This window comes from Canis lupus, chromosome 2, assembly GCF_048164855.1.
Source record: "Canis lupus baileyi chromosome 2, mCanLup2.hap1, whole genome shotgun sequence".
Lineage (NCBI taxonomy): Eukaryota > Metazoa > Chordata > Mammalia > Carnivora > Canidae > Canis > Canis lupus.
In genome coordinates, this window is record NC_132839.1 from 6858825 (window position 1) to 6877535 (window position 18711).

The window sequence follows — 18711 nt, forward strand, 5'->3', positions numbered from 1 at the left end:
TTAAAATCAACTGATTGTCATGTATCTTAACAATTGAAAAAAGAACTCACAAGGAAAACTTCACACTTTTTTTTCAATTCTGCATTCTTAGATGTATCTCCTTTGAGTCTGGGTTGGTGCAAGTAAAAAAAAAAAAAAAAAAAAAAGTGATGCCCAGTAGTCTAGCAAGGTACATTTTAAGTGCCTAGAGTCAGGAAAAATATAATTACATTACACATATACACAACAACTTCAGATGTCAAATGCCTTGAAAAATCTGGTCTGCCCATATATTCAACAAGCATTTATTTTGTTCCTACTGTGCTCAAGCTACTGTGTTAGACATTATTCATGATATACAGATGAATCATACAAATATTTTCCCTTAAGGAATTTATTTTTTATACAGTGGCAAAAATGTATAATGTAGTCAGGAGTATGCTGTAAACTATGTACATAGGAGCCACAGTTCCAGCCAAGCTTTTTTAAGCCATTGGACGTGTCTCGTGTTAGAATATTATCTTTCTATATATTTTAAGAGAAAAAGATTTAAATAAAAATTAAGGACTTTATGGGTCATTCTAGGTGAAACTAAATTTTGTTGGACAACACTTTGTTCAACACAAAGTAGAGGCGTTAGATATTTCTTTAGTTTCAAGTGTTTTATTTTACATTCTAGCTGTGCATAAAATTGCACATTCTGTTCATTCTATTTTTATTTCTCTTTTCCATTCAATTTCTTTATTTCTCACAACATGCAATGTTTTAGTATTCTCTTCTCTCCTAATTCCAGTGCAGGAATTTTCAGTTCACCTTTCTGTACGGGAAAGCTGCTAATTAGCATTGACTTTCACACTACAGTATCTGTAGTAAAATCTCATTAATTGTGCCCAATTGGGAAATAAAAGGTGAATCTGAATTGTAGGATATATAAGAAGAAATGACATGAAATGAAAGATGTATGAAATAATCTGTTAAAAGGAATTGAGTAATATAAGAATCACAAGTATGAGGAAAAAACATGTTTTGAGCCTAAAAATACCCCTAAAGTTTATTTTTATTACTACATTCAATATTTGAATAAAACCGCTGCTAAAGTGGCTTAAAATAGTTTTCTGACTTTTACTTGAAAATAGGCAAAATATTATACTTATTTACATTTTCAGTTAATTAGAAAGTAATCTTTTGACTGTGTACATTTGTGTCTCAAGTAAGCATACCTTAATTATAATTATTCCTAATTTTTAATTAAATAGGTTTTTTATTGTTTGGGGAGGAAATTCATCTAATAGGACAAAGACTGGAGCATAAAAAGTCCTTGTCCACAACAATAAATAATTTTTAACTTTGTAAATACTTGAACCTGATAGTCATAGTATAATTAATGATTGATACTATGTGTAATATTCTTATTTTCTAAGAAAACATTTAAGATCACATTAAAATTACAAAATTTTGCCAACCACATTTAAAGAAATTGATAGGTATACACACAGATGTAGCTTATGTTTATGGATTGCTTATCTATTTACTTTCTTTGGCAATATTTCAAATTTCTGGTTCACTTGCTCACTTCCTGCCAAATTCCTCTAAATGTAAGCAGTGGTAGCTCGTGGTGAAATAACAGAACCATCTACTCAGCAACAGAGAGTAGACTTTTTGAAAATATTTCCAGGAAACCTTTTATTCAAATGGAAATATGGGAGGAAAGCTTAAGCATCATTTTTGTGCAAACATAACTTTTATTGGGTTTGGTAAAATAGAGATCAGAGAAGAATGGGATAGAATTGACAGAAGAGATGCCACTTAAAAACTGGACTGAGAGCAGTTACCGAAATACTATAAAATCCCTAAGAGAAAAGTGTTCCTGATTTCACATAGAGGATTTAAAGAGGAGGAAGTTATCAGTGGTATAGACTATCACAGGCACCCAACAGCCAAAATAAAACCATTTTCCTGGCCAGAGGAATTGCTGAAGTGATACCTCATGGTCCATAGAGTTTTGGGGAAATTCCCATTTTTTCTTCCTGTTTAGCATGGGAAACTAAAATACTAGGGAAATAAAATATTTAGGTCTAGAAGACTGAGTAAAGGGCTGTTGGAATACAGAGTAGAAGGGAAATCCTGGAGAGGAGTGCACTAGCAAAGAGAGCTCCTGATTCTGTCTGTAAGTGTAAATGAGTCTGGGCTCACTTCTGATTGATTGATTGATTGATTGATTTTAAATTTTTTTAAAAATTTATTTATGATAGTCACACGCAGAGAGAGAGAGAAAGAGAGAGAGAGAGAGAGAGAGAGGCAGAGGGAGAAGCAGGCTCCATGCACCGGGAGCCCGACGTGGGATTCGATCCCGGGTCTCCAGGATCGCGCCCTGGGCCAAAGGCAGGCGCCAAACCACTGCGCCACCCAGGGATCCCTCACTCCTGAAAAATTTAATAGAACAACCCATGAAGCACAGCAAAGGATATGAAAACCAGACTGATGCTAGAACCACTTGAGATGTCAGTTTCATTAAAATATCAACAAATCTCTAACCAGATCAACTAGGAAAACAAAACAGAACAAAATCAAACAAAAAAATAGAAAAGGAAAGAATTTCTTCCAACCTAGAATTCTGTATACGATAATAATAACTTTTTGGAATGACAGCAAAAATAAAAACTGTCTTAGATCAAGGAAAATGAAAAGATTGTCACTAGCACACTGGCAAAAACAAACAAACAAAAAAACAACAACAACCCAAGAAAGTTGAAGGACATTCCTCAGGCTAAAAAAAATGTGATTCCAGAAGAAATCTTATAACTTCAGGAATGAAGAAAGAGCAAAGAAAATAGTAATTATCTAAAAGTTAATGAAATAGATACTATACAAAGCATATTCCCTGACCATAATAGAATGATATTATAGATAAACAACAAAAATATATCTGGAAAATCCCACAGTCGTTGGGTAGTAAATAATACACTTCTAAGCAACCTATGAGCCAAAGAGGAAGTCTCAGAAATATAAGAAAATATTCTGAACTAAATGAAAACAAAAATACAATATATCACCACCTGTGAGATACAGTTAAAACAGTGCTTAAGGGGAAATTTATAACATTACATGCATGTATCAGAACAGAAGAATGATTTAAAATCAATAACCTTAGTTTTCACCTTAAGTACTAGAGAGAGAAAAACAAAATAAATCTAGAGCAAGATGAAAGAAGGTAATGATTAGAGCAGAGATCAGTGAAATTAAAAACCAAAAAATAAAATCAATAAACCAAAAGTGATGTTTTAATCAGTAAAATTGATAAACCTCTAGCAAGGCCAACAAAGAAAGAAGATACATGTCCCTCTGATATTAAAATAATAGGACAATATTACAAACAATGCTATGGCAATGCATTTTATCAATTAGATGAAATAGACCAATTCCTTGACTGATACAAACAACCAAAATTCATTCCAGATGGATAAAAAACCATGAATAGTACAATATCCAACAAAGTGAATCCTAGTTCCTGATAGTTTCACTGCTGAGTTCCCCCAAACGTTCAAGACAGTACTCATATAATCTCTCCAGAAAATCGAATTTGAGGAAATATTTCCCAACTTAAATTACCAGTTGACCCTCACATATCATAACCAGATTAGGATTTTAGAAGGAAAGAAACTACAAATATCCATGAAGAATACAGACACAAAATCTTCAGCAAAATATTAAGAAATAAAATCCAGCAATGTATAAAGGAATAATATATTAGAACCAGAGTTGTTTTTTCTTTTAGTAGTGGAAGACTAGTTCATCATCTGAAAATCAGTGTAATTCACCATACTAACATACTAAAGAAGAAAAGTTGTATAAAATTTCAATAGACACAGAAAATTCGTTTGATAAAATTCAATATTCATTGATTTTAAAAATGCTCAGCAAATGAAGAACAGAAAACTTCGTTAACCAGCAGGAACACGATTTCCTAAAGGCCAAAGACTATGGGTTGGTTATTCTTCTCACCAGTGCTTATTTAGCACAGCCCCTGTTACAAAGGTGGAAAAAAGGTTTGTAAAACAAATTATTTATAAATATATAAATGAACAGTGGCCAGTTTAAAATATGTACACACAGACACACAAATGTGCTAGAAAAAATATACAATTCTCTAGTTTTCTAAACAATACCGTGATATGAAAAATTTGTTTTAGGAAGCTGATATATTTTAATATCGTTGAGTAATTTAAAGTGTGTTGGTGAAAGGGCTACAACCATGTAGGGTTTAATTCCAGATGTGACAATCGGTGTCTTGATGGCAGGATATATAACAAACGTGGATAAGTAAGAAAAACACTAGAAATATTTGTTTCTTCAATATTAGAAGAAAATAAATTAGACTGTAAGTAAACATGTGTTTTCATGAGAGGAGAGGATAAAAAACATTTATTTAAAATAACTATTTTGTTCTCTGGTAACAGTTAAATTCAACTGTACTAACTAAAATTATTCAGGGTATATTCACTCACATGTATTAATTTATAGATATTTGTACTTACACAACTTATATTTGTATTCATATTTATCTAATATCCTCTGTTAGAGTCTGTGTGCATTATGTCACTTATTGGGCCCACATCTCCTATATTTTCCCTAATTCAGTTCCTTGACTCCAAAAGGTATTCACCACCATCATGTGGAAGTGCATAAATAAATGAATTAGTGATTAGGGAGGGTTACTCCTTGTAAAGAACTAAATGGCTTTGTTTACTCTCAATGTATCTTCGTCAGCCAGGATGTATTTCCTAGGCTTACTGCACATTTACGGGGTGTGATTAAGGGGAACATCTGTTTTTTTAAAGAACATACTTAAGGTGAATTCCATTATGGGCCAAAGGTCCACATCCCACTGAGAGGGCAGATGGATAAATGTTTGGTTTATGATACCAAAAAGAGATATGCTTCTGAATCAGAGATTTCAGTCCACCTTATCATCAGCTGGATAAGACTCTATATGCCTCAAGGAAATATCTTGATAAAGGTCTCCTTAGTTAAGTCTTTCCAGCTCATTGTTTTAAATTGTGCTTGACAAGGTAAAGATGGATTTGTAATTTGTTTTTTTAAGTGTCGAATGTAGAAACCGAATCTTTTGTAATTGTTAGTTTAGTTCAATTATTTTTAAAATCGATTTTTCCTTTGATTTACAAGGAAAGCGAAAACTAATAGAAAAAAATGAATGTGCACAACGCTTTAAGGAAACGATGATACTGTATTGGATGGAAATACCGAAAAGAGTATTTGTGGACCATAAGTTTTCTGGATTCATGATTGTAAGATTCTCCATCCTTTGTTTTTGGTTTGCTTTTTTTGTGACTACAGACTACACACTTCATTGCACAAAAAGTGAGCTAATACTAAATGAGATGGTGAGAATCTGGATTGTGTGATGTTCATATGGTTTACCCAGCAGAGGCAGCTGCTGGTGCCAATTATGTAGTAATAAGCTTGAACAGCTGCCAAAAGAATAAAAACTAAGTTTGACTTGAAAGGCAGTAAGACATGATGCTTCGAAAGCCTCTATCTCCCAGGACTAGTGGGTTGCCCATTTTTAATCTGAAGATAGTAATTGGAGCCAATAAATCAAATGGAAGAGAACACTCTGGCTTCACATATGATCGATCGTTTTAGCCACAATAAGATCGTGATCTTAAATTTCTGATTTTTTACAAAATTCTCTGGACTTCCAAGTGGCGAATAGATGTGTGATGTAAGTGTGTAGGCCCATTTATATCAAATCACCATGCTGAATATACGCATATAAGAAATAAGCTAAACATATGGATTGCCTCATTTATAACAAAACGTAGCCACCTCTTCAGTGGAATTAAGCAGATGTTTAAAATTTTTCAACAAATTTTAAAAGTGACTGAAGGCAGGAAATGAAGAAAATGATATCCAATTTGAGCTCTAGGAAGTCAGTAGACAGGCTATAATTATCTATTATTAAGGCAACTTGTATAAAGAATAGAAAACTACTATCCAGAAAGGAGGTTTCTTTCCCTCGTCTGCATTTTTTTGAATTTCAGCCAGATGACAAATGAGGAATCCTTTTTTATTCCATATTCATCCATCTCCTTTTTGAGATCTGGTCCTTTCATTTATTAATTTATTTGTACAGATTTAAACTTCTAGATAGTGGCAAAAAAAAAAAAAAAAACGGTTCTGATAATTAGCCAGAGTGTGCAGTCTGATGAATAGTTGGTAGTCTAAGAAATATTTAGTCATTTGTGTCATATATTCCTGTCTGTAAATTATGGGAACTATTAGAAATTAAAAATGTCAAATCCTACTAGATGGTGTAGGAAAAGAAAAGTCTTATGTTTTTGTTTCTGCTATTGAATATCAGGCTCTGTGACTTTCTGATTTTTTCCAAAGTCAAGAATGATGACAATATGATGACCTTTTGTTCCTGGCGGGGCAGGGAGGGGGGTCTACATGGTGTGAATGCAGGTCTGGGTCTTTGGAGTCCCCAGCCAAACTCGTATGTGGGGATCTGGGCTAGGATAAAGACAACAGGAAGGAAAGAGACCAATAAAAAACAGTTTATTAAAGGAAAGTGTGCTTTCAAGGTGGGAGGGAGTGGGGAGGCTCCAGGGGGGTGGAACTGGCCCCTAGGTTGTTTTGGGATTGGATATTATTTGATCTCTTGAGGCTGGGAGGAGCTGGGAGGTACAGTGGGGTGGTTTCTCATGGAGGCTGCTTTCCATCAGTTGAAGGTTGAAAGGAGACTTTTGACCCTCCCGGCACTTCTACCTTCCTCCAGGAGGTGTGGGGGCAGTACCTTCAAGGCAAATGCACCATCATGAGGCTGGGGGTTGGCCTGGGCCAGAGGTAGTGGATGAGAGCACAGGTTCTGCACCTGTGGCTCCGGTTCTGTCAGCCCCAGGGTCTTGGAAACCACGAGGTCAGGATGTCGTGCCCTGAGCTTCAATGCGTAGCTTATTCACCAAGGTCCTTGCCTTCAGCTTATGTCTCTATCATCCCCTTTTTAAGGATTTGGGACTCTGCCCTTAGTGGTTCCTTCCACTGCTCAAGTCCAGCTTCTCCCTCACACTATGAAAACCTATTTATGTCTCTGGAGCTGCCCAGCTTTGAGGGCTTGAAGTCTCAACTATGTTAGAATTTGGGGAATAAAAGAATGTGCTGCAAATACTGAAGTGAGACCCCCCCACACAGGGGTCTTCCAAAGGGTGGAGTTTAGACACAGTGAGTCCTCCCTGCTTTGTGCTCTGTCTCCTAAACTGAGAAACCTCCAGCCTTTGCCATTTAGTAGACTTAGAATGGAGTCTCTTACCTGCTCTGGGCACTGACAACTATTGACCAGTAAACCCAGGATGAAAGAGAAATTAAACCTAGTAACTCTCTTACCATTTGCCCCAGGGGGTAAAGCAAGGAGCAGGCCAAAAATAAAAATAAGTAATGAAGAACAAATCCAGGAGGACTAGTAGGCCAGTGAAAAATACAAGCAAAACACATGGATTAGGCAACTCCTATCAAAACAGAACACCTGGGGAGAAAGGTACTCTTAAGAAAAACAGTAAGAGCCCTAAAGGAGTCCTAAGTGTAGAGAAAAGACAACCGTGGAACTGCAGAAACAGCTTCAAAAGGAGCAACAAGCTAAGATTTGGGAAATACTTTCTGATCAATAAATACTAGGCTTCATGTCTGTTTTCAACTTGGACTCGACAGTGACATTTTCTAAAGTCCCTTCTATATGGACAAGAGAAGCTGGAAATAGTGTTTCCAAGAATCCCCTTTCCTGTGCGGCACTCACAATCCCATGAGATTTAGAGAGTAAAACAGAAGGAGATTCTCTTATTTTCCAGAGATGGTTGCGACCTGATGTGAGATTCACCTTTGCTTCCTGGCCTTTTCTTTTTTTTTTTTTTTTTACCCTGGCACCATCTTGAGACTCCGCTGCTTTGCTGCTAGGGACTGAGGCACTTAGTACCCTCGTGCATAGAGCCCCAGGCCTTCGGAAACACGGTGCCAGGCACAGTAGGTGGCTTCTCCCGAAGCCTCTCCCCTTCGCTGGCAGCTGGCTGCCTTCTACCTGTTTGGTCCTCACATGACCACCCCCCTGTATGCTCACATCCCTCACGTATGGCCTCACAGCTCCCTAGGTGTCCTCTTCTTTCTTGTAAGGACCCCTGTAAAATTTCGTTAGCATCTCCTAATCGCCTCCTCTTCGAAGGACACCAGGAAGATTGGATTCGAGAACAGCCTGATGACCTCAAACTCTTTCTTTAAAAGGTCGGTTCTTAGGGTCCAGGCACATTCTTAGGTACTGGAGCTAGGGCTTCAACATATCAGTTGTGGAGAGACCATAATTTAGTTCCTGATGCTTGGCTTAGAAATTTTTAGGAACTTCAGTAGCTCTTTACTGAGCTCCTGAGAACTACCCACTTTGGTGCTTCGGGCTGAGAGACCTTTCACGTTTGCTTCACTGACCTTTGACAGTGCTTCTCTGATGTCTTCTTCCACAGTTTCTGCATAATTATGGGAGTGGCTAACTCCTTGTTTTGAATTTGTACAACTGGAATATAATGTGTTATCCGTCCCCCTTCCTTAATTTATCTTTCTATCCATCCTTTCTGTCTGGGTGTCTCTCTCTCTCTCTCTCTCTCTCTGTGTGTGTGTCTCTCTCCCTCACCCTCTCCATCTGTATTCATTTGCTAGGGTTGCTATAGCGAAGAACCACAGACTTTGTGGGCAGGGTTGATTTCTTCTGAGACCTTTCTCTTTGGATGATTCATGTCTGTCTTCCGTCTTTACATCGTCTTCCTTCTGCATCCACCTGTGCTCAAATTTACTCTTCTTACAAGAACAGCAGTCATGCTGATTTTGAGTTCACCCTAATAAATTCATTACAATTTAACTCCCTGTTTAAAGACCCTAGCTCCAGATATAGTCACATTCTGAGGTATCGTAGGACTTTAATTTATAGATATGGGGGGGGGACATAATTCACTATCTATCCATGGACCAACTAATGCTGAACTATTTGAAAGCAATTCGCAGACCACACGATGTGTTATATGTAGTTACATAGTATGTTCTTAAGAATAAGAACTTTTTTATGCTTTATGTAGGACCAAATCATAGTGACTGGCAGAGGATTTGAAATCAGAGAGTCATACTCCCACTGGCTTAACATCCAGGTTGTGATCTGAGTGTGCAGTTCATACGTCACAGAGCTTGGCCTCTAAAAGCCAAGAGTGGGTCCTGGCCCCAGGTGGCAGGAAAACGGGGACTTCAGTAACAGGACTACAAGGAAATGATTGTGCCCAAATCAGTGTGCTTGGAAGAGAATTGTGATCCTTAGATATGAGGAGAAGCTCTAGCCAACACTTTGATTTGAGCTTAGTGATATCTGGAGCAGAGGACCCTGCTAACTCAGACTCCTGACCATGGGAAGTGTGATAAAATAAATTTGTGTTATTTTAAGCTATGGAGTTTGTGGTAATCTGTTTCACAGACCTGAAAACTAAGACACTCACTTTTCAGACGAGGCCATTTGGCAATGTCTGGATGTATTTTGGATTGTTATGGTTTGAAAAGGAGAGTCTTTCTTTTTTTTTTTTTTTTTTTTTTTGCACCTAGAGGCCAGAATGCTGCTAAACCTCCTGCAGTGCACAGGGCAGCTCCTCAAAGCACAGGACTATGAAGCTCTAGCAGTTACTAGGGCCAAGGTCGAGAACCTCTGGATTAGGCTATTTTATTAGCATTATCTGCATTTGGAAGAGGAAAACCGCTCTAGTTAGAATCTTGAGGCTACAACAACTTTCTAGGAATAAATTAGGGACTTTCCCCAACCATATACATTTTGTTTGGGAGAGCAGGATGTTATTAAATACTGCCCAGTGGAGAGCACTATTTTCAAGGTTTTGAAACTGAATCTGCCACTTCTTACATATAAAGATTAAGCTCTAAGTTATGTTTTGATATTAATAAGAAATTACCACCTACATGAGAAAATCAAAGATCAGACATATTAGAACATTTTTCCCAGAATGTGTAAAATGCTTGAGGTTTTCTTTCTTTTCTGCATATACATTTTTCAGAGTCTCATTGGAAGCATTTAGTGGTAAAAAAAAATTCAGTATTTGGCTGCTGCACTCCCTTCGCATTCCATTTTCTTTCTCATCAGGAAAGCCTCGTAGGTCTTTGAAAAATCTGATGCATACCACAGAACTCCAAAGTTTGTGGGTGGTGGTGTGAACACACAAAGAGATCATCGTACCTTTTGTAATGCCAAAGCAGAAGACTCTTTAGGACCTCAAAGACTTGCATACAAGACAGAAAGATTTGTAAAATGGTAAATACATAAATAAAAGTGAGAGTTGGCGACCTGCTGTAACTACGTACAACCCTTGGCCATAATAAATGAAACATTCAATGAGTGAAGTTGGCAGCGCCTTTTCTTCAGTGATGTTCTTGTTTTCTTGCTACTCAGCAGGACTCTTTAGGATTATCACTTTTTTTTAAAGAGTTTTAAATAATAGATAAGCATTCTAAAAGCACAGGATTCCTGTAAGTTAGCACCAGCTGTCAGTCAATGAGAACCGGTATGGATTTGGTATGACTTCCAACATTCTCTCTCTGACGTGAACCATCAGAACATTTAACAGGGAAAAGATAAATGAGCATCAAGAAGGCGTTGTGACAAGATTGCAAAAATATGTTGAATATCAAGTTCCATTTACAGAGGATAAAAACAATATAGAAAACATGATCCATGTTGCTCATAAGGCTCTCTCTTGACTGAGTTTTCCCTATCCAATTAATGTTATGAAGTCAGATCTCCCCATCTTCTTACTCTTAGTCTCAAATCTTTGCAAAGACCAGTGTCTCATGTTTTGAGATTATTCTTTCCTATTTATAATTAGAGTAGCCTTCAAGGAGGATAGAAAGACAAATAGCAAAAAACTCAGTAAATGTAAATTTTTATCCTGAAGTGACTTATCTGATAAGCTCAGCTATCTCAAATTTAGAGAACATAAAGTATCAAAAGATCTCCCAGAGCAAGCAAAACAAATGTTAGCCTATGCATACATGAATAATATGGGCACGTACATATAGTGTTTATTGTAAATCAGATCCAGTTCTGAAAGCTATTTTTAGGTCGTAACTCATTTAATCCTCATAACAACCTTATGAGATAAGCATTATGTTTATCTCCATGTGATAAATGAGAAAACTGAAACAGAAATAGCTTCGGTACGTTTTCTGAGTAAGTTCAGCCAGTAAGGGGCTTTGGAAATATTCAAAATAGAGTCCTTACCGTTAGCCAATTCGAGTGGTTAATCTCCAAGGCTCTGTTGAGTCTTTATTTGAACATTTATTTAGTGTTTAGTGTTTATAGGACCCTGAGCTGGCTGCTAGGGGATAAAGATAAATAGGACAGGTATGTAAATCACTGCTCCTCATTTTAATGTGTGTGGTGATAGGAACACAAGGGATTATTACTTGACAAATAACAAAAGGAAGAACAAGAAGGCAGTTATGTTCACAACAAACTGTTTATATATTTCAACTTCACATTGTTTTATAGCCCTTTGAACACACTGACACTGTCAGTTATATTCAGAGTGATGGCCTGAAGTTACGAAAGAACATTTAATCTATGGTCACAGAATTTGGTTATAAACTTTTATGCTAGATAGCATATTCACATTTTGGACTAAATTCTTAAATTTTTCATTATAGTTGGGATTTTGTGTGTGTGTGTGTGTGTGTGTATGTGTGTGTGGGGTTGTTCCAGGGCCTGCCACATACATTTTATGTGTGTTACTTGTGCCCTGCTATTGTGTCTTGGCCTCTTTTTCCTTCAGTCCTGTCATTTATGAGGCTCCTTTGCCTGTCACGGAAGTGCTTGATCCCCACCTGGGTAGGGTGCATTTTAACAAGGTGTGTGCTGGTCTGTTTGCGAAATGAGAGCTGCTCCTGTCGCCACCAGAACCAAGGCCCCAAGTCTGGAGATGCAGTGTTGACAGGGTTTGGAATGGTCTTTTGGGGAAGACTGGGAACAGCACTGGGTCTGGGCAAGTGTGATAGGAAAGGGCAGACCCACTGAAGTACGGTTTGTTGGGCTTGGTGTAACAAGTTAGGTAGCTGGTATGGGCATCAGGCTGGCTCCTGCAGGTGGCCATGTGTTTATGCTGGGGGGCAGGGGAAAGAAATGGCTCCTGCCACCCCCTTTATTCTTAGATGAGGAGGCTTTGAGAGCAAGAGGGGCTGAGTTTTGGGAGTTCTTACAACCTGTGGGACTTAAAGCCTAGAATTTCAAAAACCAGTGGCTTGGCTCTGGGAGAGTCAGGAGGGCATTAGGAAGCCGAGTCCGTGCTCTTAAAAAAAAAAAGAAATGCAGCAGGACAAACAGCAAGCAGAGCTAATACCATATAGAATTAGTAGTTTGAAAAATGCCAGGGTCATATGGGAAGGAGAGTTTTATTGCCTCATTTCAGAGTGTGGCTCAGAGAGCAGGGAAGGCAGGGAGACCTCTCCAGGAACAGGAGGCTGGGAAGGTGGCCAAGTAGGACTCTAGGTTCGCCTTGTCACAGGAATACAAGGAGATAACATTCAGATCAGCATAAGTAACTCAGAAAATGACCTGAAGACTCGCAGAACAAACTTCACAGCTAAAGGTTGGGAAGAGGACATCTGGGAGAAGGTAGGAAGGGTGGAGATGAGATTTGGGAGCAAAGGGGACCATTGCTCCGTGGCAGGGAGTGAGCTGGGGGCACATTGAAGGGTAAAAAACAGTTTATCACAGCGGGGAGCCTGGCAGGGGAAGGGAAATCCCCACCACATTCAAGTCTACCTGTTCAATCTGATATCCCATTTCTCTAGTCCCTTTGGCTGTCTCTTTCCTTGATCTCTCTGTTAGTACACATGTTTCAATTGGTATTATACCTCACATTTTAGGTTACCCTAATTAATGATTGATTGCCCTAGAGTTTTGGCAATGTCCTGGTGCACAAATTGCTTAGCAGTCAGATCTGGTTAAATTCAGGAATTAAATTAAGGCCAGTCTTTGAAATTTGTTCTGACCCTAGAAGAGCTATTTTTAGCTATTTCTTTTACTTGTTCTCTCTGGTGCACTAGATGGTCTGTGGTTTAACTCATTAAGTTATTATTTTTATTAAGCTATTATTTTTAAGAGTGTCCATGTAAGTGAACTTTCCCACACTCCGTTTCCAGTAAAGCCAGGCCTTGGGGAATGCTTCGGAGCTCTCATTTTTGTGGATATCCTATCCTTCTCGGAAAGCTCCCTGGGCTACTAGTCTATGTGCAGAATGTGACTGTAGCCTGTGGTCCCCCCATCTTGCCTCTTCCAACATGGAAGGTATGCTCATTAAGCTATATTTTTGGCTGGCAGTGCCTGATAGAGAACCACTATCCCATGTGTAGGGACTTGAGAGAGGAAAAGCTCCTGACCTATCAGATGTATTCACCAGGTACTTAACTTCTTCAGTTTAGTGTTGGGGGTGATGAGAAATGTTGGTGGCCTGCCCCTCACAGGTATGGTAACTCTTGGTTTGGAGATGAGGACAGGAAAAACTCTGTCCCCTTGACCACAGTCACCATACACATGTACCCTCCATCAGGGTGACCTGGGTAGTGACAGGGAGGGAGTTACTTGTGGCTCTAATGTACAGACTCCCACTGTTCTTGTAGAATTTTGGGGGGTTTTCTTAAATGTTTTTTTTTTTCTTTAATATGTGCCCTTAGTATGCCCTTAGGACAATTTTCAGAGACATACTTTATTTATATCAGTGGTTTTCACCAACTGTGCTTGTTTCTTTAGGGAATATTTCTGTAGAGTGCCTCATGGTGCCGCCATGGATATAGAACAGATTTTTATTTTTTTAAATATTTATTTGAGAGAGGGAGAGAGAGAGAAACTGAGAATACATGCAGGGGGAGGGGGAGAGGGAAAAAGAAGCAGAATCCCACTGGCGCAGAGTCAGACACAGGACTCCTTTCCAGGACTCTGAGACCATGACCTGAGCTGAAGTCAGATACTTAACCAACTGAGCCACCCAGGCACCCATAAATTCTTATTTTTAAAGAATACTTACAGTTATCTGAATATTTCATTAATGTAAAGAATAATATCCTTCCTCTGTAATGTGAGATAAATGAAGTATAACCATAAAATCAATTTAAGAATATACTAATTCTATTTTTTTGGTCAAAATACAACTTAAAATGAAAGACATTATAATTCTCTAATTTGCTATTGCCAGCGACTGGGTCATGTATTTATAAATATCATAGGATTTCCACAACACATCCTTGAAAATTCATTACTTGCCTATTATTATAATTTTCACATTACACTGCCTTTCATCCCTCCCCTCTTTCATCCCTCCAAGCCCATGGAGTTAGTTTCTTAACATTTTGGGGCATTTCTTAATCATCACCAATATCATCATTATAATAATGTCTATTATTCCTTTTATTCCAAGAATTTCAAACTCAGTTTATTTTTCTCCTGCGATGAGCATCAAGAAGGTTGGTCCAATTCATTTGATAAATGCATTAATAAATATTGGTTGGAATTAATTTATTCTGTAGACATTAGTAGATACTTCCTTTATGTCAATTACTATTACCTATTAAGCATAGGTATTGAGAAAATTCAATGAGAGATAAAGTATGAGCCTAGCTTTCAGGGAGCTTACCATAATTTAATGCCCACAAGAGTTTAGAAAATATACAAATGTAATATTTTTATTCTGAAAAATTAACAATTTTTAAAATTTAATGGGGTTCAATTAGTGCACAAGAAATAGAGGTCCAGGTTATTTGAACTGAAATCAGCCATAGAGCTTTCTATTGTCGGTATATCTTGACATAAGGATTCGGTATTCTAGACACAGTGGCAAAATACAGGTAGTTTGGGATGAGCATGTAGTTCCATTTGATTGCTTTCTAAGATGATTTGCAGGATGTGAAGACAATACTCTAGAGAGTTAGACAGTGACCAGATTATGATATTCTTCATACTGCATTAAGGACTTTTCACTCTGGCAGACAAGAGGAAGCAACTGCTTGAATAGTTTGAAATTTGGAGATAATTGAGTTCACATTTTCACTGTCGTTCTTGGTTTTAGAAAGATTTCTCTGCCAAATTTTGGAAGATAAAACACCTGGACTACTTAAGAGACTATAGTGATAGTCTAGATAATAAGTGGTGCCGGTGAAGATAGATCAGGAAGGGCAGATATGTAAGTTATTAATTAGATGGAAGAAAGAGGACTGCATCACCATTATATACTGACTGAGAAGAGTAGAAGATTTGAAGACAAATTCTAGGTTCTATGATTGTGTGACCATACTGCTGGTGATGTAATTAAAGAATATTGATTTTTAGAGGAAAAATTAATGTTTTCAGTTGTGCACATTGTGGTTTTGGTAGACCCAAGGGACATCAGGTACTCATGCCTGGTAGTAGTTGAGTGTATAGATTTGAAGTGCAGAGGAAAGAGCTGTGCTAGAGACACATATTTGGAAGTCATTCACATAATAGGAATTCATGAAGTCATAAAAGTGTAGAAAGTCTCAGTTTAAAAATGTAAAGTCTGAAGGACAGAACTCTGTGGGAAGCTATATTTATGGGGAAGGCAACAGAGCAGTCATTTAGGAGAGAGTCTAACTCTCTTAACTAACAATTATATAATTTTTCATTAATTTACTTATTTATTAAATGATAATTTAAGGTCAATAGATCAATTTCCTGGTTCTATTGGAGAACCATAGTGATACATGCTAATGCAAACTAATATCTCAAAAAAGACTTATATAGAAACTGTCCACATTTCATTAGATAAACTAATATAGGGGATTCTTTTAAAAAGTATAAGTACATGTACGTTTCTGTGACTAAAGAGCTGCTCTAAAAGTTTACTTAAGTGAATTAACAGATACATCTAATGCATTTGCTCAGACTCCAATTCAAAATGTCTTAGTTAATTCTCCCAATAAAAGCATATGTTGACCTTCATTTATGATCATTTATTAATTCATTGAAATTCTTTTTAAAAATTTTATGTATTTATTTATTCATGAGAGACACACAGAGAGAAGCAGAGACATAGGCAGAGGGAGAAGCAGGCTCCATGCAGGGAGCCTGATGTGGGACTCGATCCCAGGACCCCAGGATCATGACCTGAGCCCAAGGCAGATGCTCAACCATTGAACCAGCCGGGTGCTCCTCATTGAATATTTATATTCTTTTTAAAATGTTACCAATGTTTTTGTATGTTGAGATTAAGTATTCAAGAGATTAAAGAAGTCATTATATGGGACCAATAATTAGACAAACAAGTTTTTAAATTCTTTCCAAATAATCATTTTGAGAGAATCTCATAAATAAAATGATTAAAACATTTTGCCTATATGCTAAGTTCTTAACAGTATGTGAAGTTCTACGCTTGATAATTTATAATTCTTTACAATTTATTGTGCTTTAAAATTCTATGAGAAAGCATTTTTTCACCTCATCTAGACTGTGGAATATATGAAATGGAAGTACTTTGCCTGTATTCCATAGTTAAAATGAGAACAGAGGGAAATTGAACTAGTTGGGTTTGGTTCCCAGCTCTGTCCTGTCTTTAGTGGTACCAGGAAGTCTGATTCTCTATAAGCCCAAAAGGCACAAATAAAATGTACATATAAGTCTTTAAAAAAAATCCTTTCTATTGCTCAGAAAGTTCATTACACATAGTTTTCCATTAACTATATGATACATCAGTAATTCCCACATAACCAACTATTTCTTCATCATTTGGAGAGCTAGCAGATTAAAAGTTGACTTATGGGCACAAGATGTGATGAGCACTGGGTGTTATAGGCAACTGATACATTATTGAACACTGAATATCTGAAACTAATGGTGTCCTATATATTGGCTAGTTTCATTTAAATAATAAATTTGACTTGTGCTTTAAGACTACATATATAAATATGGATATACCTTTAGATATTCATATAGATACACATGTGTACATAGGCATAGATATAAACATGCAGGTATCTGGGTATATTTGTTATAGTTTTTAAATAAGTATGAATAATTAAACATACACAAGTTTACTCCATTGTTCTCTCTGCCAGCCTCTGCTTTTCCAATGAAGAACGGAAGTTTATGGACCAAATGTTAAAAGGTAATAACATTCTCTAAAAGGACTTTCTAGGTATTACAAAGTAGAAAGTGATTGAGAATAAAAAATGAAAGATAGATGGGATTTTCCTGTCAGGCCTGTGCTAAAGTTCCCACTCTGCTTCTCATAAGTGACATGATCTTGAGACCATTATTTTGAAATAAAGTTCTATGTTAATATAAGAACGATAGTCTTAGTGCCTTCAGTTTTTATATAAAAGTTTTACTTTTATGCAAACATTGACAACATTGTATTAGTATCAATTTTACCTCCAGTTCTTCTCGAGAAGAAATATAAATATATTTATATAATATATATGTAAATATATATATGTATATATTTACTTAGGGAGAGACAAAGTAGGGGGGATACAGAGAAAGGAGGAAAGAGGAGGGAAGTGTGTGTTTGAGAGAGATAAATGCTGTAATGAATCAAATGTTCATATACATTTTTAGTATCTTGCAGCTGTAAAAATATAGGTATAACTAATTACCTTGCAAATGTTTGAAATTTTACTTTTGTATGTAGGCTGTGCACCAAAATTGTCATTTTTTTTTTTTTTTTTTTAGTTAAAGCGGAGCTCATGACTGACTAAAGGAAATGTCATGTTTTGATGAACATTCTGTTTGCACTAAAATACACAATATGATCCTGGATGAAAATTTGGGAGAGTTGAACTTTTAACCATAAAATAAATATACTTAAGTTACTGAGACTTTACCTTCTTCCTTTCTGAGTTGGAAGATTTCCATAACGATGCTTGAATTTGAAGACCTCACAACTAGGATCTGTTTTCTACAGAGACTTTCCTGGAAATTCTACACAGAAGAAAAACACTGTATGCCATATATGGTGATATAGCATACTTCCTATTTTTGAACCAGATGGACTAAAGATAAAATGATAAAATGCAAGTTTTTTTCTTAGTACTCTCAGCAGTATGTCAAATAAAACTATTAGTGTCTATTCATCCAGTTATCTTTTGTGTTTGAAAATTATTCTTGCTGGGACAAAAGGGTTTGAAAAACCTGGAACAGGCTGTGGAGGTTTTTGAAAAGGGAACATTTTTAATGGCTATTGTTATATCCTTCATCTCACCAATGTTAAGTGAGGAAACGAGGGACTATAGGCTGTAAAAGTTTTCACAAACAATAAGTAGGAGAAGGTAGAGTGCAAGGGGCGGCAGTACTTTGCAGCCAGAAACATCCCATTCCCAGCCAATGAAGTATATTTTGTTGGAAAATATCATTGCCCTTCCTCACTGTGCATATCATATTATATATTTTAAATTACCAAGTGAATTAGCAGCATTAAAATATCTTGAAAGTGTGTTTTGTTAGTATTCCCTTAAAGGATTCGAAAAAAATCCTGTTTTTATGATTGATACATTTCTAAAGTATTTAGTTCAAGTAGACAACATGATTCTTTCCTTTGCACCTAGAAATCCTGTTTTATGTCTTCTTATCCTTAACCTCTCTTCCCTTCAGTCGCTAACGTGCTACTCTGATGCCTGTAATTTCATCCT

General features: G+C 36.9%; 1 long non-coding RNA gene across 2 annotated transcripts in view; it reads left to right on the plus strand.

Annotated features, from left to right (window-relative positions):
• Window positions 1-18164, plus strand: part of LOC140611791 (uncharacterized) — a 60004-nt gene extending 41840 nt beyond the window's left edge. The window contains exons 3-5 of one of the 2 annotated variants that reach the window (XR_012013013.1): window positions 14490-14535; window positions 17140-17189; window positions 17756-18164. This is a non-coding gene — a long non-coding RNA (uncharacterized lncRNA). The remainder of the gene's footprint in view (window positions 1-14489; window positions 14536-17139; window positions 17190-17755) is intronic. The other variant, XR_012013015.1, reaches the window with a different exon arrangement.
• Window positions 18165-18711: the final 547 nt, after the last annotated feature.